Raw genomic sequence first — 26,613 nt, 5'->3', positions numbered from 1 at the left:
CATATGGAATAAAAATAAATAATAGGGAGAACAAATGTTAAATTAAATTTAGTTTGAAATGCTAGTAATAAATGAAAGCGAGGGGTAAGGGATATGGTATGTATAGTCATTTTTTCTCTGTTATGATTTTATTTCTTTTTCTGTTGTCTTTTTATTTCTTTTTCTAAACTGATGCAAATGTTCTAAGAAATGATGAATATGCAACTATGTGATGATATTAAGAATTACTGATTATATGTGCAGAATGGAATGATATCTTAATGTTTTGTTTGTTGTTATTTTTTAAATTAATAAATAAAAAAAGAAAAAATATGTCTATGGACATATTTCATGTCCAATCTAAGACATCCAGGTAAAGATACCTTGGTTCAAGAAAGCTGATGATATTCAGCATTTCTCTCTCAGCTGGAAAGGCATATGGCAGACATGGTGTCATCTTCTGGCTCTCTTTCTAAGCCTTCTGCTTCATGAAGCTCCCTGGGAGTCATTTTCCTTCTTCATCTCCAATGGTTGTTGCCTGGTAGACTCTGTGGTTCTCTCATCCTTCTGTCATGGTTCTGTATCTCTCTTCTTGTTCTCAAAAGGGACTCTGTCTGAAATGGCTCCTTTTATATAGGATTCCAGCAAACTAATAAAGACCCAGGTTGATCCTTCTAATCAAGTTTAACACCCACAATTAAAATTGAGTCATGTGTTTGTAATGATAATCTAATGCTTCCAAGCTATGATAATGAATAAGGATTAGAAGAAACCATTGCTCTCACAAGCTTGATTAGGATTAAAACATGGGTTTTCAAGGATACATCAATCCTCTCAAACTGGCAGAGTGATCATTCCTCAATAAGTAATCTTTCCAGCACAAGTTTGTTACAGACTCCATTAAGACTCTGTATTCACTGGAGAACTGAGAGAGGTTTGTTCTCATTCTGCCCATGTCCTCTTTAGAGAAATAATGTACTCATTGATCCTGTTAATGCCTGCAAATGGCTTAGATGTACAGTGAGCCTAGTTGATAGAATTGAGTAATAGCAAATATTTATAGTTGGTAGGGAGGCTGGTGTTCAGCAAGTGAGTTCATCAGTACAGAGTTGCAGTTGCTAAGATGGAGGTTTTGCATTGTTGAGAGAAACAAATGAGAGAATTAGTTAATAGAAGGAAAAGAGGAATCACATTTCCCTCAAGTCATAAGTTAAAGTTTTAATATTGTATATTTGTATATTTTTAAAACTTTCAAAATGGACACCTAAGATGTTCCCTTTCATTTGCTCTCATTGCTCTTTTCCCCTTATTTTAAGCAACTTATTAAAATTTTGTAAATAGGAGTAATGAAAAGAATTGTTTCTTTAATGTTAGCTTGCATTTAGGAGTATAGTAGGTAGAGTAAATTTCATAGCCCTGAGAATTTTTGTGATGAGTTGGAGAGACCAGAATGGCTTGAGGACCTTCTTTTATTCTTGAACATGAAGAGGAGGTGAAGATATTAAAGAGAGGATGAACATTGGTTTTGAAGATCCCAAGGAAAACTGAGTTTGAATGATCTCATATCCCTGGAATTAGGAGCTAAGATCATCCTTCAGTATAGGAGTTTCAGGAGAAACTCCTGTGAGGTGAGAAACTGATCCATACTTGTATTTTATTAAAAATACCTGAAGTTATGGAAAATTTAATGAGGCAGCATACACTGTACCAACTTATCCATGATACCTATTTAGTTCTGTAGAATGCTATACTTAGCTGCAAAGTTTGCTGTCATTCTATTGAAAAATATAGCTGTATATTATGTTCAGATGCAAAGTATTTTACACATAAGCTCATTAGATCTTTCAAAATTTCAAGCTGTTTGTGAAATGATGTCATACATGAGAGAAAACAGGTCATCTGGGGCAGTAATATAATTATAGTTATAAAAGTGGCAACACATGGGTATTCATTGTCCTGTGATGAGTCTGTATATTTGCTTGAAATAGGCAGAAAATGTTTTTTGTTATAAACGCTGAAGTGCAAATTATACCTCATCATTTGCACGTTATAATGATCGGTTTATTGGGAAATGTCAAGATTATATTAGACCATGTGTTTTTTGAGATTTTATAAAAATTATTAAGTAAAATAATCAGTGTGTATATGTATGTGTCCATACCTGTGAGAGACCAATTGCTCAGTATTGAGAATCATCTGATTTGAAATGCAAATACAGTTTGAGCTTAATGCAACGGTTATCAATTCCTCAGTGCTGTGCTCCCATTGATTGTGAAAACCTTGTGCTTGATGCTGCTTTTATCTGTTTTATCAACAGATGAGTAAGACATATGGAACAAAAATAAATAATGGGGGAACAAATGTTAAAATAAATTTAGATTGAAATGCTAGTGATCAATGAAAGGGAGCAGTAAGGGGTATGGTATGTATGAATTTTTTTCTGTTGTCTTTTTATTTCTTTTTCAGAATTGATGCAAAAGGTCTAAGAAATGATCATGATGATGAATATGCAACTATGTGTATTCATCCCTTTAGTCCCTTTAGTATTTTTGTAGGACCAGTCTCTTATTGACAAATTCTTCCAGGATTTGTTTCTCTGAGAAAATTTTAATCTCTCCCAAAGATTTTTTGTTATATTTTATTTTAAAAAACAAACAATACACTTAGATCTACTCAAAATGTGTATCTTAGTTAACTGAACCATAAGTGTATTTAAATTAAGTATCCATTTAATTACTGTAAAGCCTGTGTTTGCACTGTAAGTTTCATAAACCAATTTAAAATTAAGGCAACAAGGAAAAAATCTACATAATCAGATAGAAAATTTCTTAGATTCTAAGTATTAAATACTAAGTAGTCACTATTTGATCAGCTGTCATAACTGTAAATGTTCTCAAAAAATCAAGTAGAAAGTTCTTATAAATATCTGTATTGCTATGGTAATGAAAAATATTACCAAATATTTTCCTGATTTCAGGAAATTATGAAGATACAAACATTTTTACAATTATCATATGGGAATCTTAACCACCTAGAATGGGTATCTTAGTTAGATTATCCATAGGCATATCAAATATATTTAAAAATATAAGTAATCAGAATACAATATATTTGTACAATATTGTTTGTACAATATGTTTCATAAACCATTTAAAATTAAAACAAGGAAGGAAAAATCTATAAATACAGATGTGCTGGTTTGAAATGACGTATGCATCATAGAAAAACCATGTTTTAATCCTAATCCCATTTTGTAAAGGCAGCTGCTTCTTCTAATTCCTATTCAGTACTGTATGTTTGAATCTATAATTAGATCATTTCCCTGGAGATGTGACTCAACCAAGAGTGGTTGTTAAGATAGATTAGGTAGACATGTCTCCACCCATTCAGGTGTGTCTTGATTATTTGCTGGAATCCTTTAAAAAGGAATGACAAGAGAGAATGCCATGAAATTATGAGAGAGCAGAACGATATAGCCATGCAAAGCAGATAGTCCACCAGCCAGTGACCTTTAAATATGAAGAAAGAAAAGTCTCCCAGAGAGCTTCATGAAAGAGGAAGCTGGGAGAGAAAGCTAGCAGATGATGCTGTGTTTGCCACGTGCTTTTGCAGCTGAGAGAGAGACCCTGAATATTTTGCTATGTGCCTTTCCACCTGAGAAAGAAACCCTGAACTTCATTGGCCTTCTTGAATCAAGGTATCTTTCCCTGGATGCCTTAAATTGGGCATTTCTGTAGACTTGTTTCAATTGGGATATTTTCATGGCCTAAAACTGTTAACTTGCAGCTTATTAAACTCCTCTTCTTAAAAGCTGTTCTGTTTCTGGCACACTGCATTCCAGCAGCTAGTAAACTAGAACAACAGATATCAGATATCAGATAACTTAAATTCTAAATATTAAACAGTATCTTAAATACTTTGATTAACTGTTAAAACTATGTGCATTTTCAAAATATCAAGTAAAAAGTCATTACAAATATCAACTTTGCTATAGCAGTGAGCTATGTCACTAAATATTTTCAAATTTTTTATTTCAGGAATTTATTTTATCTAATAGTATTTTAATTCCCTACAGTTTTTTATTTATTTGTTTGTTTTGCATGGGCAGGCACCAGGAAATGAACCTGGATCTCTGGCATGGCAGACAAGAACTTTGCCTTCTGAGCCACCATGACCAGCTCTTGCCTACAGTTTTAACCACTTTTTAATTGTAAAATATAACATATATATATATATATATATACACACACACACACAAACACACCCACACACAAAGAAAAGAAAGGAAAAAACCCCAGCAATTTTCAAAGCATGTATCAACAAGCATCTGTAGAACAATTCCCAGAGTTTGTCATGGGCTACCATGCCCACAACTCAGATTTTTCCTCTTAGCTGCTCCAGCACACTGACGGTTTTATGAGAATCGTAATAATGGAATCATACAGTATATGACCTTTTGTGTCTGACTTATTTCAGTCAGTGTTGTCCTTAAGGTACATCCACATTGTCATATGTTTTGGGACATCATTTTGTCTAAATGCTGCATAATATTCCATTATATGTATGCACCACATTTTTTAATTCACTCCTCTGTTGATGAGCACCTGGATGGTTTCCATCTCTTGGCAATTGTGACTAGTGCTGCTATGAACATTTGCAAATATCTGCTCGTGTCAGTACCCTCAACTCTTCTGGGTATATACTGAGCATTGGTATTTTTGGGTCATAGGGCAACTCAATATTTAATTTCCTGAGGAACCACCAAAAAGCTGATTTCCACAGCAGTTGAAAGATTTTAAATTCCCACCAACAGTGAATAAGTGATCCAATTTTTCCACATTCTCTCCAACATTTATACTTTCCTGTTCATTTAATGGTAGCCGTGCTTGTAAGTGTGAGGTGAGATCTCAATGTTGCCTTAATTTGCATTTCTCTTATAGTCAATGAAGAGGAGCAGCTCTTCATGTGCCTTTTACCCCTCTGTATTTGTTCTTCAGAAAAGTGTCTATTCATTTCCTCTGCCCATTTTATAATTGGGTTGTTTGTTCTTTTGTTTTTGAGCAGTATTTTCTTCATGTACACAGAATATCAAGGCTTTATCTGATATGTGGTTTCCAAATATTTTTCCCATTGAGTTGTCTGCTTCTTCATCTTTTTAACAAAGTTCTTTGAAGCATAGAAGCTCTTGATTTTAAGGAGTTCCCATTTATCTATTTTTCTTTCACAGCATGTGCTTTAGGTGTAAAGTTTAAGAAGCTACCTCCTATTACTAGATCTTGAAGATGTTTCCTTATATTTGTTTCAGAAAGTTTTATGTTTTTCATATATGCACTTTATGATAAGATCAAGCACCTGACATTTGGGTCTTTGATCCATGTTGAATTAACTTTAGTATAAGGTATGAGGTAGGGGTCCTCTTTCATTCTTGTGGCTATTGAAATCCAGTTCTCCCATTACAATTTATTGAAAAGACTATTCTGTTCCTATTCACTGGATTTGGAGATCTTATTTAAGATCAAATGTCCATAAATTTAGTGGTCAATCTCTGCACTCTTTATTTTTATCCACTGGTCAGTCCTTCTGTCTTTGTGCAGTGCCATGCTGCTTGACCACTGTGCCTTTATATTCAGCTTTCAAGTCAGAAAATGATAAACTTCCCAGTTCACTCTTGTTTTAGATATGATATCCCTAGCTGTCTGAGATCTCTTTATCTTCCATATAAATTTGATAATTTTTCTGTCTTCAAAGTAGGTTGTTGGGATTTCTATTGGCACTGTAATGAACTTGTAGATCAGCTTGGGAAAAATTGACCTTTGGAGATGAAGAAGGAAAATGTCTCCCAGGGAGCTTCATGAAACAGGAAACCAGGAGGAGAAGCTAGCAGATGATTCCATTTTCACCATGTGCCTTTCCAGATGAGAAACTCTGACTGTGTTCACCATGTGCCCTTCCACTTGAGAGAGAAAACCTGAACTTCACTGATCTTCTTGAACCAAGGTATTTTTCTCTGGATATTGTTGATTGGACATTTCTATAGACTTGCTTTAACTGGGACATTATCTTGGCCTTAGAACTGCAAATGAGCAAATTATTAAATTCCCCCTTTTAAAAACCATTCTGTTTCTGGTATATTGCATTCCAGCAGCTGGAAAACTAAAACAGTTTCCCAGTTTGCTTATTTCTGCTTTAGTCTTTATTATTTCTCTTATTTTATTTGCTTTGGGGTTTGTGGTTCTTTTTCTAAATTCTCCAGGAGACAGCTAAATCCTCAAGTTCTGCTTATTCTTGTATATATATATATATATATATATATGCATTTAGGGCAATAAATTTCCATCTCAGCATTGCCTTTGCCTAATCTCATAAGTTTTTTATTTATTTACTCATTTATTTATTTATTTATTTATTTATTGCATGGGCAGGAACTGGGAATTGAACCTGGGTCTCCAGCATGGTGGGTGAGAACTCTACCTGCTGAGCCACTGTGGCCTACCCATACCATAAGTTTTAATATATCATTTTCTCATTATCATTCATCTCCAGATATTTACTGATTTCTCTAGCAAGTTCTTCCTTAATGCACTAATTATTTAAGTGTGCATTGTTTAACCTCCATATAATTGTGAAAGCTCTGGTTCTTTGGTGATTATTAATTTCCAACTTTATTCTACTGTGATTAGAGAAAGTTCTCTGGATAATATCAATCTTCAACAAGAAAAGGTTAAAAACAGTACAAAGTCTCATCAAAGTCTGTTACAGGAATGGTCTTTTCTAAGGCAAAATTCTCCTCTGGATCTGGTCCAGTAAAGCTCAGAACAAGTTACTTGAAGCCAACATGCAGAGGAGGGACACTCATAGGATAAATACCCCCATTTTCATAGGGAGAAATTGGAAAGAACACTGGGGTCACTGGATCCGCGCAGTTTTGAAAACCTGCAGAACAAACTATTAGATTTCAAAGTCTGAAAGTCATTTATCTTCAGGGCTTTAGAAAGTGGTAGTCCCATCCTTTCAAGGGCCTATGTGGTGGCCTGCCTCTCTTCTTATGCAGCTTTGGGTGAAATTGCGGAGACTAGCATTTTCTCAACTCTACCCTCTCCAAGCATCACGGCAGTACCCAGGCTCTCTGCTATCTTCATGGCACATGCACACCTCTCCTTGTGGTGGCAGCCCGACTCTCCCCAATCCCCAAGGAGTGTGGTCCACACTCTCCAAGGCCTGTGGTGCCACATCATTTCCACTAGAATAAGGTGGAAGGAGCATTCTCTGCCTTCAGGGAAAACCCAACCTCTCCATTTGCTTGTATGTGTCCACTCTCCTGGTCTGACATTTTTTGACTTCAGACCCCAGCCTCCATGGTTCTGTATCTCAAACATTTTACTTTCATTATTTCCCTTTTCTTAGACCCCCAGTTGAGATAGGCAGTGGTTCTGTTTATGCAGGTCCTACAGCACTCTTATTGCCTTTCTATGTAGCAAGCAAGGATCCTGCTCTTCAGACAGGAGTTTCCAATCCTTCTTGGATAACTCCATGTCCAATCCTGGCTTTTTCTGAAATGGCTGACTGTATCTGCATTTGGCTAAATCCTCATGTGAGGCACTATTCTCTGAGCCCTCCCTTCCTGGAAATCCAGAATTTTCCAGAACATTAATTTCTGGCTTCGTTATATCATGGTTAACGTTAAATCATGGGTAATGTTATATCATGGGTAACATTAATATCATGGTTCATTCAACAAATACTATCTAGATCAGCTCTGTGCCAGAATTCAGTACAAGTGTTGAAGGTACAGAGCTGAAAATGAAAGGTATAGAAGGTCTCAGCCTGTGGGAATGTTGATCCAGTACAGGTGGACATATATTTATCACTAGACTAGGGGAGATAGGGGATACATGCAGAGAATCGTAATAGAGATGCAGAGGCACGACACATGATTCATGCATCTCAGTCTTGTTTCCACTATTCCCTGGGTCATGATAGAATGTTGCCTGAGTAAGTGGAAGGAAGGTTGAAAGCATGAGTCTTGTACAACTGGAGGATGTAGTATGTGTGTGGGCAGGAACAGACTGTGAGGATCCTGAATGCCACCCTAATGTTATCAGATGTTTTCCTGGGTACTTGGAGATAAACCTGGACAGTGTTGCATGACAGCATCTCAGTGGGGCTCCTGCTACCTCCAGTGGGACTTTCAACAGTTTACAGAATTGAATTTTCTTAATTCTCTAATTTTGAGGAAGATTCAAACCATGAGAGGATTCCTATGAAGGACACAGAATGAAGGCCAGGCCTCCAGAAGCATCAATTGCATTCCCAAGAAAAGACCCACCATATGACTTTGGAAATGTATCCTCTTCCCACACTAGGTCTGTCTCCCATTCTGGGGATAGGTGTCTATGATGGTGAAGTTCAGGGTTCAACTTGTCCTAGTCCATTTATTTTGCTGAAGAAGCATGGGCCTGACTGTTAACAGGAAGATATTTTGTGCAATTAAATCATCAGTCAATTTATTTCATCTGTAGCTGATGACATCTTCAATCAACTAAGGAGATTGCCTTCAGCAATGAGAGAAGACTTATTCATCCAGTTGAAGGCCATAAAGGGAACACTGATGATTTCAGCAGTCAGAAAGAAAAATTCTTATCTCCATTTCAGCCAGTTTCTCCTTGGGAATTCATCATAGTTCACAAACCTTCATCGTAGTTCACAGACTGTGCTCTGCCCTACAGAATTTGGACTTGTCAATCGCCATAAATGTGTGGGTCAACTCCTACAATAAATCTAGTTATGTATGTGTATATATATATGTATATACATAAAATAAAGTGTCCTCTTAGTGAATCTCTCAGGTCAAGGCAAGGTCTATCTTACCAAGTCAGAAAATAGCTGAAACAAGACTAACACAAACAAGCCAGAACTCCAGAGAGTGGAGGCAAAGAAGGGGAAGTAGGACAGGCTGACTTTGAAGCCTCTGATCATAAACTCAAAGGGCGAGTGAAACAGAGCAACAAATATACTGAGACTCTTCTCACCTGGATCCTGTGGAGTCCCAGACAAGATGTGGACTTCAAGCCAACTTCCATTAAGTCACCTAAGTTCCCAATGGTTTGAGTGGAATACTGCCAGTTTAGTGTAAGTTGGGATAACAGAAGATTTCTTTTTTTAACTTGTGCATGCGTCAGATTTTGCCTGAGTATCCCTCCTGTGCCAGGAACTGAGCTCACTGTTGGGAATATGAAGATGAATGGGTTTTTCTTTCTTCCTTTGATTAGCTCCCAATTTAATGGATGGAGAAAAACCACATAAACTAACAAATAAAAACTGTAAAGAGAAAAGTTCTTTTAACTAAGCAAATGGACCATAGCAACATGAAGGAGGAGTGAATGTGGTATTTACAAAAGTTTATTATAAACTATGAAGTACTTCAAAAAACTAAAAGTAATACTACTACTAATTATTCCATTAACTAGCTGTGAGATAGTTGATTAAGATCTAATAAAATCTCATCATTCAAGGACACATAAGGATGAACACGGTTCTCACTGTGAGAGGCTTACAGTCTAGAAGAGAAAGAGGACTCTAAGTGGTGCAATATGTGCTGTACAGAGATGTATTCTACTTGCTGTGAGAGCATAGAAATGGGAGCCACTATCCTTTCCTGTGGGCAGGTATCACAGAAATCATCCTGGAGGTGATGACATTTAACAAATACATGAAATATAAACAGGTATTTGAAGGTGGAGAGGACAGAGAGGAAGGACATTCCTCACCCAAGTAGGTAAGGGAGAGAGCAGCAATGGTTGGTCAGAAATTGTGTGAAATTCCCTGAACCCTCCCAAAGAAGCAGGTAGAATAAATAGAATGACAATTCCAAGTACACACAGAAAACTTCCTCAAATTTACCTAGGTGACAAGATCCATTTGATATCAGTATCTTATTAATAGGAAGTAGAGGGAAGATGATAGGGCGTCTGAAGACCCAAGATCAGGAGAACACCCCATTGTCAACAGGTAGTCACTGGAAATTTAAGCTGAAACAGCAGCTGAAACTAAGTAAGGTATTGAGTGCCTCAATTTATGCATGAGGGTAAAGAGATCTTAGTAAGTCCTAAAAGCTCAACAATATTTGTAGGAATGTGAAAAGATCAAACACCTAACATATTTACTTCAGGAACACAATGAAGCAGGAAAATATGACCATTAATGAGAAGAATAATCACTCAATCAAGTAGAAATGACTCACAAGTTAGAATTAGCAGGCAAGAGCACTAAAACCTCTTTTATAACTGTAATCCATATGTTTAAGAAGTTAAATAGAGTTATGGGGACATAAAAAGGAGTCTAATCAAACTTCTGGAGATGAAAATTACAATGTGTGATAGGAAATGTGCCCTGCATAACATGTACAGCAAATTGGACATTGAGAAGAAAAGATTACTGAGCTTGAAGATGTAGGGATAGAGACTACCCAAACTGAAGCACACAGAGAAAAATGAATTCTTAAAAATGAACATATCGGGCGGGCCGCGGTGGCTCAGCGGGCAAAGTGCTTGCCTGCTATGCCGGAGGACCTCGGTTCGATTCCCGGCCCCAGCCCATGTAACAAAAACGGAGAAACAGAATACAATAAAACAAGAAAATGTTTAAAAATGTTTCCCTTTCTTCCTTCCTTCCTTCCTTCTATCCTTCCTTCCTTCTCTCTGTCTTTCCTTTAAAAAAAAAAAAAAAAAATGAACATATCATCAGTAAGGTGGAAAACAGCCCTCAAGGGGCCTATGATATATGTAACTGAAGACTGGAGGAAAAAATACTTAAAGAAATTATGGCCAAAATTTTTCCAAACTCAATAAAATGTATAAAGACAAAAAGAAAAGCAGCAAACCCCAAGGACAAGAATTAAGGAGAAAATTTTATCAAGACACAAGTTAATCAAATTGCTTATATAAATGTTTTTAAAAATCAAGCTTTCCTTTTAATATCAGGAACAAGACAATTACTTTTGATCTTATAATTTCCATTCAATATTGTGTTAGAGGTTCTAGCCTATGTGATTAGGAAAGAAAAGGAAATAAAAGACCTACAGATTAGAAAGGAAGATGTAAAACTATACTTTTCAAAGGTAACATGATTATCTAAATAGAATAGTCTATGGAATCTGCAAAAAGATTCTAGGGCTCATAATTGAATTTAGCAAGTTTGATTTACTAGTAATAAAAAATAAAATACTAAAATTAAAAATGAAATAGTTATAAATCTGAAAAAAATGTGACAAATGTTGCTGAGCAAAATGAAAGGAATTCAAAATAAATGACATGCAATGTTTATGAGTGAGAATGCTCACTACTGTCAAAATGGCAATGACGCTCAAATTAATCTACAAATGCCATGAAGTCTTAAATAAAATCCCTGCATTTTTTTAAGAAAATGACAGGCTTATTCTAAAAGTCATACTGGTATGCAGAAAAACTAGAATAGCCAAAACCTCTTTGCAAGAGAATACCAGAATTTGAGGATTAACACCGCCTGATTTCAAGACTTACTAAAAGTAAGGTATTATGCAAAGATAAACAAATATATCAATGGAACAATAGAGAGCCCTGAACTATAGTCATACATGCCTTACCAATTAATTTTGACAAGGGTGCAAAAAGGATATATGATACTGTATTGTAAAAGATGGTGATAGACTATCCACTTGGATTTCCAAGTGCAAAAAGTTGAACCTCAATCCATATCTCACATTCTATGCAAAAATGAGTTAGAAATCTATCATAATCAGTAAGACAACTTAAGACACTTACGAAAATAACCTCCCCAGAGATTTAGTGATAAAAGAACAGTTCTCACTTGTTCATAACTCTGGAGGAAGGTGAAGACTCGAGAAGAATCCCACAAATGATGAAGCAAAGAAAGAGAAATATCAGGTAGGAAACTTCCATCATGGGCCAGTTTGTCCTTTCCCATCCCCTCACTCTGCCTCACACACCTCCAGTAGAGCACAGAGGCAATAGCTGGGATCTCTCCTCCCTCTCCCTGGGGTCACCGACTATAAAATCTATTACAGCATTGGGATACATCCCTACCTATATCCAGACACAGAAACCCAAGCCCATAGGGACACACAGTAGGACTTAGGTCATTGACAGAGCATTTATAAAATGGCATCAAGGAGGAGTTTCTATATTGGATGATCAAGGAGATAATGGCAGCCTTTCCCAAAAGCAGCAAGGGGATGGAGAGAAACTGTCTAAATCAACCTTTTGGGGACTCCTGATACAGGGTAGGACACCTTAAGGCCAAGGTCAGCAAGGAATGAAGAGTCGACAAAAACTTTAACAGAAACTAATTCCTGGTGCCCATCCCCCACTTGTGTGGAAAATAGCAGCAGGCAGCCTCATCCTTGTATGAAAGATGGCTGCAAGTTGGGGTGGCTATGGGAATCCTCTGCCTCGGTATAACGGAGGGGTATCACCCCACACAGAGGCAGTTATTGACCATGAAGTAACTGCACAGGAGCCTTGCAATTTTCATCCCATCCTAGGACTCAAACAGCATCTGAAGATGAATGAGTGCCATCTGTGGTTTAGGCCAGAAATAGCAGGGCTTTTCAGAGCCGTCCATATCCTAACCCCGGCCCTGTGAGCTGGTCTACATCTCCTACACAGATACCCAACTCTGTTTGGCTGAGAAATATGGAGAACCCAATTTTCAAAACAATGCCCTAATACAAACCCAGGTAAAAATTAGTCCTAGACAAGAGAGAGAAAGAGACTTTCAGAGTAGACCCATCAAGATAATCAAATGATCAGATATCAACCAAAAAAATCACAAAGCATACTTGAACTCATGAAGAAATAGCCAAGTCAAAGGAACAGACAAAAAATCTGAGGAGATAACTAATCAAAGATAATCAAGCAAATCTCTTGGATTAATTCCAAGAAATGTAGGAAAATGCAAGCAAAGAAGGAAAGATATTAAGAAGACATTAGATGTGAACAAAGAAAACATCAGACACTATAGAAATAAAAGCTACTGTACGGAAGATTTCAGGAGGGAAGTGGGGCAAGATGGCAGTGTAGGAAGGTATGGAATTTAACCTGTCCTCTACATCAGCTAGTAAATATCTAGAGCAAATATCTAAATATCTAGAGCAACTGCTTGGGGGGCATCCACAACCAGACACATTATACAATAGAATGGAATAAATGGAAGTGCCCAGATCACAGCAACGAACTGCAAGTAAAGTTCTCAAAGTGCAATGGCTGGTGCCCCCCACTAGCACTGCAAGCAGCTGGAGACACTCTACCAAGGGAACAAGAAGCAATTCCCTACTAGGAGCAAGAGGCTGTAGTTTAAATGAGCTCTAATTCTGGTTTCAATGAACAAATCTGGACTGCTGTATACAAGTTCCAAGCACAAATAAACCCAGAAAAAGCTGGAGAGTAAAACAGGAGATGAAGCTGATTAAGGGGGGTAAGGTAGGCTTTTGGTGTTGCCCAAACTCAGAGCACTGAAAAAGGACTGTGTCCCAGGTCAGGTACCAAATTCAGTTCTTGACTGGTGAACACTGGGGGCTGGGTACTGGCTTTGAAAAATTATTTTATTTTTTCCCTATCTATATTTTTTCTTTCTTCTCCATTTTTTTCTTTTTAAAAAGTATTCTACATAGCCCATTGGTGAAAGCTTCAGGCATTTTCAATTGCCAGCTCTAACCCAGGCAAAGGCAGAGTTAATATACTGAGAAAATAAGTTACAATACAAGTGAAGTAGATAATTCCTTAGAAGCTATATCTTGCCCAAGATGGGAGTGGGGCCTAGCTCACGTGGCTGCCCTTTTTCAGAGAATTCAGACCCCAGGGACCGAGAAGCAGAAGCAGCTTAAGCTTGATCCTACCTCAGGCTCTAACTCAACTATGCCCCTGGCAGGCTGAGAATAAAACGCTCCAGTTTACTTTATGTGGGTGGGGGTACGTAGATTAAGTGTCACTTGCTGGTCAGAATAGGAAAAGCACAATGTCTACAGGTTCAAAATGAAAGTCACACAACAGGCCTGGTCTCATTCTAAGGGTAACTTGATACTGATTACTTTCACCATCTGGGACCTTGGACTACCTCGCTTGGGAAAATCTGATTGAGGTCAATCATATCATTGAAGATCCTCCTCAAAAAGTTTCCACATAGGCAGGAAAGAAACAGAAAAACAAGAGCTGAAAAATTCTGAACAGTTAAGCAGAGGTCTAGAAAAAGTTGAACTGAATGCCAAAGAAGATAACTTATGGGAATGAAAGGCACAATAGAAGAGATGAAAAACACAATGATGACTTACAAGAGCAATTTGATGAGGAAGAAGAAGGGATTAGTAAACTAGGGGATGGAACATCTGAAATCCTACAGAAAAGAACAAATAGGGAAAAGAGTGGAAAATATGAGCAGGGTCTCAGAGAATTGAACGACAACATGAAGCACATGAAGCACATGAATGTACATTTTATGGGTATCCCAGAAGGAGAAGAGGAGGGAAATGTGTCAGTAAGAAAAATGGAGGATATTGTCACTGAAAATTGCCCATTTCTTATGAAAGACATTAAATGAAAGATCCAAGAAAACAATGTACCCCATACAGATCCAAATAGATCTATTCAAAGACTCCTTTAATCTGATTGTAAAATGTCAAAGACAAAACAAATCAAATACAAAGGAAATCTGAGAAGACTATATGTGGATTTCTCACCAGAAACCATGTATTTAAGAAAGCAGTGGTATGATATATTTAAATATGGGTAATAGTGCAACTTAATATTTATTTTTCTAAGAAGCCACAAATCTGTCCTCCACAGTGACTGTGCCATTATAAATTCCCACCAGCAGGGTAAACCTGTTCTGATTTCCCCACATCCTCTCCAACATTTGTAGTTTCCTCTTTGTTTAATAGCAGTCATTCTTATAGACGTGAGGCAATGCCTCGTTGCAGTCTTGATTTACATTTTTCTTATAAGGCTAATGAAGACAAGCATTTCTTTATTATGTGCTTTTTAGACATTTGTATAAGCTCTTCAGAAAAATGTCTATTCATAGCTTAGCCATTTTATTGTTGCACTGTTTGTTCTTTTGTTGTTGAATCATGATTTCTTTGTGTATTCATATTAAACATTTATCCAATATGTGGTTTCCAAATATTTTCACCCATTCACTTGGCTGCTCAAACACCTTTATTGCAAAGTACTTTTAAGCAGAGAAGATTGTGATTTTGAGGTGTTTTCATTAATCTATTTGCTTTAATTGCTTGTGCTTTGATTGTAAAGTTTAAGAAGCTACCTCCTATTACTAGGTTTTGAAGATGTTTTCCCATATTTTTTCTAGGATTTTTGTGGTAATTGCTTTTATATTTAGGTTTTGGATACTCTTTGATTTACTTTTTGAATAAGGTGCAAGGTAAGGATTCTCTTTTATTCTTTGTGATGTTGATATCCAGCCTCATTTATTTAAAAGGCAATACTGTCCCTGTTCAGTGGATGTGGGGGTTGTATGTTGAAGATCAATTTTACTGTAGATTTAGTGCCCTGTCTTTGAACTCTTCATTCAATTCCATTGGTCAATACATCTTTCTTTGTGCCTGTACCATACTGTTTTGACCACTGTGGCTTCTAACCAAAGAGATGACTGAATATGTCCAAAAGCAATAAAACACCATTCTTATGGGAACACATCATGAAATCAGTCTAAAGCAAAACAGAAAAGGTCAGTTTGTAAAAGGTAAATATATAATTTTCATTGTTATAATGTTTTGGGAAAAAAACAGTTAAGGGGGCCAATCTAAGGAGACAGAGACACAGAGCTCTGAGTCCAGAGTGCAGGTTGTCTGTATTCCTTGCTCCTTTCATCAACACCCCTATGTTGTGGGGAATTGTATGTCTCTGTGTTCCCACAGACCTCTGCTTCCTTTGGTCTTAACATTACCACTCCAAACAGTTTGAATAGATTGATGTCATTCTAACATGTGTCACTATGTCCTGCACTCTCTGCTATTTTATATTATCCTAATCCAACCCTTCAAGAACCTTGAAGAGTAGGTCAAATCATCTCCTTCTAACATGAGGATATTGAAACCATGAGTAGTTTGGTAACTTGCCAAGGCAAAGTTTAATCTTGGATCCAGGATCCTCTGCATGTCACCATCCCTCCTGCCCAGTTGTGGTTCATGTCTTAGAGTCGTCTGACTTTCTATCTATGCATAACTCACCTATGACCCACAAATCCAGACTAGCACCTGGCACAGGAGTAGCTAAGGGAACACTTATGAAGTTTTACAGAAATCTCCCTTAAGAAATTGAGACCAAAAGAAGGACAGTGACAACCAACATCATGCAGGCCAGGACTATTTCATGTCTAGCAATGAGCTCAGTGAGTAGGATGCTGATCAACCTGTAAGTAGCAGAAGGAAATTTTTCCCATGGCTTAGTGCAGAGAAGTATTAGAGAAAAGGGAATAAAGGTGCTTACAGCATGTGTGTTTGTGCATGTGTATATGTGTGGACACTTTTGCACAAGTGTGAGGATGCTTGTGAGCACACATTTGTTCAGTTGTATTCATGTGGGCATGTATCCATTTGTGCACACCTCTATTCAAGTTGTTTATCTTGCAACATTTCAGCCTGCACATTGAAATGCCTGGGTATTAGTCAGAGTTCACTAAAGACATGAATCAATAGAAGATATCTGTAAATGTGAGATTTATAAAGGTGTCATACAAGTGTGGGAGTGGAAAAGTTCAAGATCTGTAGGCAGGCTGTGAAGCTGGAAGCTCTGAAGAAAGACTTGAATGAACTCAAAAGGAGAGGAACAATAGCTATAGAAGCAGTGATAGAGTCTCTCTTCTTTAAAAGCCTTCAACTCATTGGATAATATCATTGTGGGAAACATGCCTTGGTTGATTCAATCAATTGATTGATGATTTAATACACCAGCCTTCAGTTTTATCAACCAGCCATGAAATATACTTGCAGCAGCAGTCAGGCCAGTGCTTGCCTGACAAGACAAATGGATGAGCATAATAACTTGGCCAACTTGAGAGCAGAACTCACCCATCTCAGTCCACCACTTTTCAACATAGCAGCTATGCACATCACCTTTAAACGTGCCTGGTTTCCAAATAGAACACAATAGCAGATGTGTGTTTCAGCTGACATTACTCAAATGTCCTGCATACAGTCAGAATTGCACTGTATCTCTTCAGGATAGGGTGTAAGACCTTAGGTAACATTCAATCTTATTTTTGTTTTGGCTTTTAAAAAGAGGAATTTAATGAGTTGCTACTTTACAGTTCCAAGGCTGAGAAAATGTCCCTATTAAAGTGTATAGAAATATTCAGTCAAAGTCGTCTAGGGAAAGGTACTTTGGTTCAGGAAGGCCAATGAAGTTCAGGGTTTCTCTCTCATACCCAAGAAGGCACATGGTGAACACAGTCATGGTTTCTCCCTTGGCTGGGAAGGGATATGGTGAGCACAACATCATCTGCTAGCTTTCTGTCCTGGCTTCCTGTTTCATTAAGCTTCCTGGGAAAAGTTTTCCTTCTTCATCTCCAAAGTGTTGGCAGATGGACTCTCTGCTTCATGGTGCTGTGGTATTCTCTGCTCTCTCTGTATCACCTTCATTCTCCAAAATGTTTCCTCTTTTATGGGAATCCAGAAACTTACCTAGATCCACTCAAATGGGTGGAGACATGTCATCACCTAATCCAGCTTATCAACCACTCTTTTTTTAATTTTATTTTTTAATACCAAAAACACCAAACAAATGGAAACATTCCTATTTGATCATTCCATTCTACATATATAATCAGAAATTCACTATATCATCATATAGGGGCATATTCATCATCATGATTATTTCTTGGAACATTTGCATCTATTCAGAAAATAAATAAAATGACAACAGAAAAACAATTTATACATACCATACCCCTAACCCCTTCCTTTCATCAAACACTAGCATTTCAAACTAAATTTATTTTTAACTTTGTTCTCTATTATTTATTTTTATTCCATATGTTTTATTCATCTGTTGACAAGGTAGATAAAAGGAGCATCAGACACAAGGTTTTCACAGTGACACAGTCACGTTGTGAAAGCTATATCATTATACAATCACCTTCAAGAAACATGGCTACTGGAACCAGCTCTAGATTTTCAGGCATTTCCCTCCACCCTCTCCATTACATCTTGAATAACAAGGTGATTTCTACTTAATGCCTAAGAATAGCGTCCAGGATAACCTCTTGACTGTTTGGAATCTCTCAGCCATTGACACTTTGTCTCATTTCACTCTTCCCCCTTTTGGTTGAGAATGTTTCTCAATACCTTGATGCTGAGTCTCAGTTCATTCTAGGATCTCTGTCCCACGTTGCCAGGGAGGTCCACACCCCTGGGAGTCATGTCACATGCAGACCGGTGGAGGTTGGTAAGCTTGCTTGTTGTGTTGGCTGGAGAGAGGGGCCACATCTGCGCAGCAAAAGAGGTTTTCTTGAGGGTGACCCTAAGGCCTAATTTTAAGTACAATTGACCATCCTTTGTGGGATTAAGTTTCATAAGAACAACCCCCAAGACTTGGGGCTCAGCCTATAGCTTTGGTTGTCCACACTGCTTGTGAGAATATCAAGAATTCAACTTGGGGAAGCTGGATTTCCCCCCATTCTCACCATTCCCTGAAAGAGATTTTGCAAGTACTTTTTTATTCACTGTTCAAATCACTCTGGGATTTATTGGGGCATAATTTTGGACAAACCAACAAAATCTCATGTCCTATTCAAGGTTCCATGTACTCATGGTTTTCAATTAAGCTGTCTACATAAGTTATATTAGGAAATGCACTGGTCAAAATATAAATTTTGTACTAAATAAACATTTTTGCTTTAATCTCACACATAAGCTGAAAATTTTAAATATTAATTACCATCTATTTTCAGCACTCTGCAGTAATGACATCCCTTTGTTCTTCCTCATGCAAAAACATTTTTAAAATTTGTACATTTAGTCACTATCATTATACACTCTAAGCATTCCTAGATTATACCATCTCAGTCTTTATCGTCTATCTTTCTTTCTGATTTCATTTGTGCCCCCAGCCCTCCTCGCTCTATCATTCTCACATTCAGCTTCATTCAGTGTTCTAACATAATTGTAATACAGTTAGGTAGTATTGTGTTGTCCATTTCCGAGTTTTTACGTTCAGTCCTGTTACACAAACTGTATCCCTTCAACTCCATTTACCCAATGTCTTACCCTATTTCTATCTCCTGATGGTGTCTATTACCAATGAAATTCTCCAAGTTTATTCACTAATGTCAGTTCATATCTGTGAGACCATACAGTATTTGTCCTTTCGTTTCTGGCTGATCTCACTCAGCTTCATGTCCTTAATGTCCATGCATATTGTTACATACTTCATAACTTTATCCTGTCTTACAGCTGCATAATATTCCATCGTATGCATATACCATAGTTTGTGTAGCCACTCATCTGTTGATGGACATTTTGGGTGTTTCTATCTCTTTGCATTTGTAAATAATGCTACTATAAACATTGGTGTGCAAATGTCTGTTTGGGCCCTTGACTTCATGTCCTCTGAGTAGATACCTAGCAATGGTATTGCCGGGTCATATGGCAATTCTATATTTAGCTTTTGAGGAACCACCAAACTGCAGTTGTTCCACTTGATATTCCAACCAACAGTGAATAAGTGTGCCTCTTTCTCCACATCCTCTCCAGCACTTGTCGTTTTCTGTTCTCTTGATAATGGCCATTCGGGTGGGTGTGAGATGATCTCATTGTGGTTTTGATTTGCATTTCTCTAATCGCTAGGGAAGCTGAGCATCTCTTCATGTACCTTTTAGCCATTTGTATTTCCTCTTCTGAGAAGTGTCTGTTCAAGTCTTTTAGTCATTTTGTAATTGGGTTGTCTGTCTTTTTGTTGTTGAGTTGAACAATATTTTTATATATTCTGGATACTGGACCTTTATCTGATATGTCATTTCCAAATATTGTCTCCCATTGTGTAGGCTGTCTTTTTACTTTCTTGCTGAAGTTCTTTGATGCACAAAATTTTTTTATTTTGATGAGTTCACATTTCTTTCTTTCTTTCTTCAATGCTCTTGCTTTGGGTGTAGGGTCTAGGAAACCATCTGCAAGTATAACATTTATAAGATATTTCCTTACATTTTCTTCTAACAGTTTTATGGTCTTAGTTCTAATGTTTAAGTCTTGGATCCATTTTGAGTTAACTTTTGTATAGGGTGTGAGATATGTGTCCTCTTTCATTCTTTTGCATATGGATATCCAGTTCTCTAGGCACCATTTATTGAAAGACTGTTCTGTCTCAGATAAGTTGGTTTGACTGCCTTATCAAAGATCAACTGTCCATAAATGAGAGGGTCTATATCTGAACACTCTTTTCTATTCCATTGGTCAATATATCTATCTTTATGCCAGTACCATGCTGTTTTGATCATTGTAGCTTCATAATACACCTTAAAGTCAGGTAGCATGAGACTTCCAACTCCATTTTTCTTTATTTGAATACTTTTAGCTATTTGGGGCACCCTGTCCTTCCAGATAAATTTGGTTTTTGTTTTTCTATTTCTGAAAAGTAAGTTTTTGGATTTCTAATTGGTATTGCATTGAATCTGTAAATCAATTTAGGTAGAATTTACATCTTAACTATATCAAGTCTTCCAATCCATGAACATAATATGACCTTCCATCTATTTAGGTCTTCTGTGATTTCTTTCAACAATTTCTCATAGTTTTCTTTGTATAGGTCTTTTGTCTCTTTAGTTAAATTTATTCCTAAATATTTTATTCTTTTGGTTGCAATTATAAATGAAATTCTTTTCTTGATTTCCCCCTCAGATTGTTCATTACTAGTGTATAGAAATGCTACAGATTTTTGAGTGTTGATCTTGTAATCTGCCACTTTGCTGTACTCATTTATTAGTTCTAGTAGTTTTGCTGTGGATTTTTCAGGGTTTTTGATATATAGTATCATATTATTTGCAAACAGTGAGACTTTTACTTCTTCCATTCCAATTTTGATGCCTTGTATTTCTTTTTCTTGTCTATTTGCTCTGGCTAGAACTTCCAACACAATGTTGAATACAGTGGTGATAGTGGACATCTTTGTCTTGTTCCTAATCTTAGGGGGAAAGTTTTCAATTTTTCCCCTTTGAGGATGATGTTAGCTGTGGGTTTTTCATATATTACCTGTATCATTTTGAGGATGATCCCTTCTATTTCTATCCTTTGAAGTGTTTTCAACAGGAAAGGATGTTGAATTTTGTCAAATGCCTTTTCTGCATCAATTGAGATGATCATGTGGTTTTTCTGTTTGATTTGTTGATATGATGTATTACATTAATTGATTTTCTTATGTTGAACCATCTTTACATACCTGGGATAAATCCTACTTGGTCATGGTGTTTAATTCTTTCAATGTGCTGCTGGATTCGATTTGCAATAATTTTGTTGAGGATTTTTGCATCTATATTCATTAGAGAGATTAGTCTGTAGTCTTCTATTTTGTAATATCTTTGTCTGGTTTTGGTATGAAGGTGATGTTGACTTTGTAGAATGAGTTAGGTAGATTTCCCTCCTATTCAATTTTTTGAAGAGTTTGAGCAGGATTGGTGCTAATTTTTCCTCGAATGTTTAGTAGAATTCGCATGTAAAACCATCTGTCCCTGAACTTTTTTGGGGGGAGCTTCTTAAAGAATAATTCAATTTCTTTATTAGTGATTGGTTTGCTGAGGTTGTCTATTTCTTCTCAAGTCAAAGTTGACGTTCATGCCTTTCTAGAGAGTTGTCCATTTCATCTACATTGTTGTATTTATTAGCATAAAGTTGTTCATAATATTCTGTCTTTACTTCCTTTATTTCTCCAGAGTCAGTGGTTATGCCTCCTCTTGCATTTCTGACCTTATTTATTTGCATCCTCTCTCTTCCTTTTGTCAATCTTGCTAAGTGTCCATCAATCTTATTGACTTTCTCATAAAACTAACTTATGGTTTGGTTTTGTTGATTTTCTCAATTGTTTTCATGTTCTCAATTTCATTTATTTCTGCTCTAATCTTCATTATTTCTTTCCTTTTGCTTGATTTGGGGTTAGTTTGCTGTTCTTTCTCTAGTTCTTCCAAGTGGACAGTTAATTCCTCAATTTTTGCCCTTTCTTCTTTTTTGATATAGGCATTTAGGGCAATAAATTTCCCTCTTAGCATAGCTTTTGCTGTTTCCTATAAGTTTTGATATGCTGTGTTTTCATTTTCATTTGCCTTGAGATATTTGCTGATTTCTCTTGTAATTTCCTCCTTGACCCACTGGCTGTTTAAGAGTGTGTTGTTGAGCCTCCACATATTTGTGAATTTTCTGACACTCTGCCAAGTATTGATTTCCAACTTCATGCCTTTATGTTCTGAGAAAGTGTTTTGTATGATTTCAATCTTTATAAATTTATTGAGACTTGCTTTGTGACCCAGCATATGGTCTATCCTTGAGAATGATCCATGAGCACTTGAGAAAACGGTGTATCCTGCTGTTGTGAGGTGTCATGTTGTATAAATGCCTGTTTAGCTCATTTATTGTAGTATTCAAATTCTCTCTTTCTTTATTGATCCTTTGTCTAGATGTCCTGTCCATTGATGAGAGTGTGGAATTGAAGTCTCCAACTGTTATGGTAGATGTTTCTATGTCTCTTTTCAGTGTGTGCCACATGTATTTTGGAGCATTCTGGCTTGGTACATAAATATTTATGATTGGTATGTCTTCTTGATGAATTGTTCCTTTTATTAGTATGTAGTATCCTTCTTTGTCTCTTTTAACTGTTTTACATTTGAAGTCTAATTTGTTGGATATTAGGACAAATTAATATTAATTAGGACAAAAGATCAGATACTCCTGATCTTTTCTGATTGTTAGTTGCATGAAATATCTTTTCCCAACCTTTTGCTTTCAACATATTTTTATCCTTTGTCTAAGATGCATTTCCTATAGACAGCATATAGATGGGTCCTGTTTTTTAATCCATTCTGCCAGTCTATGTCTTTTCATTGAGGAGTTTAATCCATTAACATTTATTGCTATTTCTGTATGGGTAGTACTTTCTTCTACCGTTTTGCCTTTTGGATTTTATATGTCATATCTAATTTTCATTCTTCTTACCTTTACTCATAGCCTTCATTTCTTCACACTTCTTCACAACTCTCTTCTGTCTTTTTGTATCTGTCTCTAGTGCTCCCTTTAGTTTTTCTTGCAGAGCTGGTCTCTTGGTCACAAATTCTCTCTGTAATTTTTTGCCTTAAAATGTTTTTACTTCTCCCTCATTTTTGAAGGAAAATTTTACTGGATGGAGAATTCTTGGTTGGCAGTTTTTCTCTTTTAGTAATTTAAATATATCATCCCACCATCTTCTTACCTCCATGGTTTCTGCTGAGAAATCTACACACAGTCTTATTGGGCTTCCCTTGTATGTGATGGATTGCTTTTCTCTTGTTACTTTCAAGATTCTCTCTTTCTCTTTGACCTCTGGTATTTTGATTAACAAGTGTCTTGGAGTATGTCTATTTGGATATATTCTCTTTGGAGTGTGCTGTACTTCTTGGTACTGTAATTTTAAGTCTTTCATAAGTTGCAAAATTTTCAGTGATAATTTCCTCCATTAGTTTTTTTCCTCCTATTCCATTCTCTTCTCCTTCTGGGACACCCACAACATGCACATTCATACGCTTCATGTTCTCATTCAATTCTCTGAGTCCCTACTCATATTTTTCATTTTTTCCCTACATTTTGTTTTATTTGTTAGATTTCGTATGTTCTGTCCTCCAGTTCACTAATTCTGTCTTCTGCCTCTCAAAATCTAGGTTTCCATTCTTTTTTTTTTTTCATTTCTTTTACTATGCCTTTCATTCCCATAAGTTCTGTGGTTTGTTTTTTCAGACTTTCAATTTCTTCTTTTTGTTCATTCCTTGCCTTCTTTATATCATCCCTCAATTCATTGATTTGATTTTTGATGAGGTTTTCCATGACTGTTCGTATATTCTGAAGTAATTTATTCACCTCCTGTATCTCATTTGAATTGTTGATTTGTTCCTCTGACTGGGCCATATCTTCAATTTTCCTAGTGTAATTTGTTATTTTTTGCTGGTGTCCAGGCATTTAATTACCTTTATTAGTCTATTCTGGAGATTGCTTTCACTTATTTTACCTAAGGTTTTCTTGCTGAATGAATTTGTTGTCTGTCTGTTCATTGATTTCAGTTCGGCTTTTTATGATCCTCTAGCTTAGATTTTGTTTAACAGGGTAGAATTTTTCAATTCTTTTTTTATTGTTTCTTGCTCTGTCTGTATTGTGCCACCCCCACACACCCTTAGGAGGGTCTTCTTGGGTATTATAGAACCCTGCCATATTTTCCCAGACCAAACTGGCCTCCTATCAGGAGGAAAGAGTCACCTGCATCAGTTTTCCCTGAGGGTGAGACCTAGCAGGTTGAAAGACTTTCCTGTGACGTCTCTGAATTCTGTTTTCTTTATCCTGCCCAGTATGTGGTGCTTGTCTGTCTGCATGTCCCACCAGCATAAAATGATGCAGTACCTTTAACTTTCGCAGACTCTTTCTGCTGGGAGTGTGGTAGAGACAAAGGAGAGGTTGTAGGTTGGTTTTAATGACTTCAAATTATCAAGCTCTGGTGTCTGAATTCCTTGTGGGAGGGATTCCATCTGTGTTGGGCTTCACCTCTCCCCTGGGGAAGGCACAGGCTCCAGACAAGCCTTCAAACAAGCTTGCTTCTGCCTATGACTGAGGCAGTTGTAGCCTGAGAAGTCTTGCCATTTTATATAAAGGCAGTCAAGCCTTTCTTGAAACACAGCCACAAAAACCTGTTTCTTTTTCCATCAGCCCTGTCCCCTTGGTGCTAGGGCAAAAATGAATGATCTCTGCTTTGACCAGGTTCACCTGAGCTGGGAGCTATTTTTAGTTATCAGAATTTGTTAATTATTCCACAATTGGTGTTTGGTTGTGCTCATCCCCTGCTGCTGGTAAAGCCTCTTTCTTTTCCCCTCTGGGAAGCAGCCTGTGGGGGAGGGGCACTGGCCACCACAGCTTGGGGTACTCATGGCTCTAGGGGTCTCACAGCCAGTTCAGCTGATCCAGATTCGGGTAGGCTGTGTGTCCTGTCACTAACATGACACCAGGAGGTGTTCTGTACTGTTCCTGGTTATTTAGTAGCTGTTCTGGAGTACAAACTAAATCACACACCTTAGTAAGCCACCTTCTTGACAGTTCCCTGTAACATCCAATCTTAAACTTCATATCTTATGATTTAAATACAACAAGATGAACAATACAACTTATGTTATATGATAAAAGGAAAACAAGATATTTATTTGTGTGCAAATGCAGCCAGGCTCAAAAGAGAACAGACAGGAAATAGTCATACAATCACAGTCCTCATTAATGTAACTGGTCACATTGTTGTAGTTCATATTTAGCACTACCTTCTTTTTCTACCCATTTCATGTTCTCTTTATCTTCACAGACACTTCAGCTGGCTGTGGTTTTTTTCCAGTTGGGGCAAAGAAAACCTTCATTCCTGAAGTTTCTGGGCCATTGGCAGTCCTTCCTGAAGTGGGTTGATGCAGTTTTCCATTGACTTTAATCACAGGGCAAGATAGTATTAAGAAATGGCCTAGAGGATCCCCTGTATTTCAAGAAAACTCTTCTCTACCTACATTGTGTAGTTATAGTCCTATTTCCCTTTGATATTCAGAAACATGCTACCCAAGAAATAGCAGTAAATTCTTTCTGTGCCTCTTGATTCAGTGACATGAGAAGCCTGAAGTGGCCAGGTGGAAGTCATATCTTCAGGTTCAATGGAATCATTGTTGTGTGTTCTGGTAGAAACACTCCTCCTTTTGATGTAAAGACCTATAGAGAGCAGACCTTAAGATTTCAGGAAAAGGAAACAAATTTTTTCCTGGTGAATCACTTAGGGTGATAGCAAGCAGTGCTACTCCCATTTCCACCTCTTGATTCTTGGACCTCTGAATCCTGGCAATTGGAGAATCAGTGCCATACATTGGACTCTGATTTAGAGCAGGCACACCCTCCTGGAAAACATTGTCCAAGCCCTGGAAGGTATTGCCCCCTAGTTGGTACCATCATTTGGTCTTCAAAAGGCCATTAAAACATTCTATCAACCCAGCTACCTCTGGGTGATGGGGAACATGGAAAGACCATGGAGTTCCATGAGAATGTACACATACCTGCACTTCATTTGCTATGAAGTTCTTTCCTTGATCAGAAGCAATGCTGTGTGGAATAATATGATGGTGGATAAGGCATTATCTAAGTCCATGAATGGTAGTTTGGGTAGAAGCATTATATCCAAGGAAGGCAAACCCCATATCCAGAGTATGTGTATGCCCAATTAATACAAATCACTTCCCCTTCCTTGATGGAATTTGTCTAGTATAATCAACCTTCCACCAAGTAGCAGGCTGATCACATCAGAAATAGTGCCATATTGGGGACTGAATGTGGGTCCCTGCTGCTAGCAGTTTAGACACTCAGCAGTGACCATAGTCAGGTCAGCCTTGATG

At 37.2% G+C, this 26,613-nt stretch overlaps 1 long non-coding RNA gene across 2 annotated transcripts in view; it reads left to right on the top strand.

Annotated features, from left to right (window-relative positions):
* LOC143673137 (uncharacterized) overlaps positions 1 to 25,755 on the top strand; it is a 56,187-nt gene extending 30,432 nt beyond the window's left edge. The window contains exons 3-4 of one of the 2 annotated variants that reach the window (XR_013170201.1): positions 1,467 to 1,607; positions 25,551 to 25,755. This is a non-coding gene — a long non-coding RNA (uncharacterized LOC143673137). Of the gene's footprint in view, positions 1 to 1,466; positions 2,065 to 25,550 lie in introns of those variants that run through there. The other variant, XR_013170200.1, reaches the window with a different exon arrangement.
* Positions 25,756 to 26,613: the final 858 nt, after the last annotated feature.

This window comes from Tamandua tetradactyla, unplaced genomic scaffold, assembly GCF_023851605.1.
Source record: "Tamandua tetradactyla isolate mTamTet1 unplaced genomic scaffold, mTamTet1.pri scaffold_138_ctg1, whole genome shotgun sequence".
Taxonomy (NCBI): domain Eukaryota; kingdom Metazoa; phylum Chordata; class Mammalia; order Pilosa; family Myrmecophagidae; genus Tamandua; species Tamandua tetradactyla.
This window is presented reverse-complemented; position numbering and strand designations above follow the sequence as displayed.